Source organism: Pinus tabuliformis, chromosome 3_1 (assembly GCF_031772625.1).
Source record: "Pinus tabuliformis cultivar Carrire ecotype Pingquan chromosome 3_1, CPIR1, whole genome shotgun sequence".
NCBI classification, from domain to species: Eukaryota; Viridiplantae; Streptophyta; class Pinopsida; order Pinales; family Pinaceae; genus Pinus; species Pinus tabuliformis.
Window position 1 is genome coordinate 442,436,645 of NC_142301.1, and position 1,822 is coordinate 442,438,466.

Here is a 1,822-nt window from a genome sequence, read left to right on the forward strand (position 1 = left end):
CAAACTAGAACAAGAAAAATGAAAAAACTTGAAGAACGCCACAAATCAATGTCACTTTATCTTTCCTTGCCACTTTTAAAGATATCCCTTCACTCAATCATTTTTTTCTAGATGTGCTTCATGATTTCTCCTATGTTTTGTACTTGAATACAACAATTATTTGGTTCAACTATTTTTATAATAGTAATTTTGTTTTAGCTTTGGCTTGGAAATAACATAGGAGAATAAAGTAAACATGTAAAAGTTTATGAAGTTCTTAAATATACAAGTAGGTGGGATCCCACTATAATTGACTTTATTATAAAATAATAAGCAAACCCCTTATGCCTTAAAAAAAATATGCTTATATACATTAACATAAAATATTTTATAAAGAAAACATGATTTCATAATAAAATATCATCCAAATTGTATCCCCTTTAATCAAAACCAAAAAATATGGCATTTTAAGTCATTTCAAAAATAAATATCATATCACTAGTCAAAATTTTGAAGTTCATCATGTGATATAAAACAACTTAAAATAACTTTAGATGCATGTCCAAAAATGATATATCTCTATCTTTCTTGATAAGAGAAATACTTTGCAATGTTATTTTCTATTTCTTGTATCAAAGTTTCAAAAACTTCTTTGCATATTCATATCAATGGTCTTAATTAAGTTTATTAAGGATATCCCATAACAATATTCATGTCATCCATATCTATAACATAAAATTCTAAATGTGATATATATTTATGCATTGAATATTCAAATATGTATAAATATGAACATATTCAACCTCAACCTATGTGACTTGAATATTCTTTGTGGGAACTTGCAATCTTTTAGCCAAGTTAGCATTCATGAAATTGTGTTTGCAACTAAGGTTAAGAGAAATAATGACCCGCCCTTATCAAATATATCCATAAACTTGAAATATAAATTTGTTGTATGAAAATAAATCCATAATGCTCTTGTGGTCCTTATTTACAACCTGAAACCATGTACCTTAAAATAGCTTTTCAAATTTGTCAATTGAAAGAGAATACTTCTTCTTGCTATAGTGAAGTGACTTCCACCATTTTTCTACATCATTTTTTAAAATTTAGATACATCCACAATAAATCAATTTGTCGAGTATAACAACTTTTCCTTTCATGACATCCTTAAATTGGACTCTTAGGATTTCTAGAAAATGCCCAGTTAGATTACTCACTCATGGAACTCCACCTCGCAACCTAAAATTTATGATAATTGTGGAGTTATCTCCAATGCCATAATCTTTCACCTAGTTAATATCTTGTAATGACTTTCCTTCAAAGATCAAAATTTGTAAATTTGTAAGTATGCCCAACCTAAAACTAAATCTTCTTTTACATATATTTCACTTGTTCGATGATCAAACCCTAAAAGGAACGATTTCCCATTTAGCGTTTTCACAAAAATTTGAAAACACTCCTCTCGATCCAAAAATGGATTCCTAAGAAAATGCCTCTAATCATAGAGAGGAGGGGTTCAGATCAGAGATCTAGACCGGAAGAAAAAGCTTCAGTCTAGTTCATAAAGTAGACGCAAAATATTATGATCCGGATCCAGATCTGTATGATCGAGGGGAACAACCTCTACGATCCCTCGATTCCTGGCAATTGCTAGATATGCATAATTCCATACAATTAGTTGCTAATCCAGGACACCGAGAAGATATTCTTTAGTATTTTAATGGGAAACTGTATAAGCCCCTCCAGATCTGTGGGCTCACAATATTTCTTTTCCAGATCTATGGGTATATAGATCAGATCTACGCCCAAGCATGCGGATAAAAATTCCAGTTGCCATTCT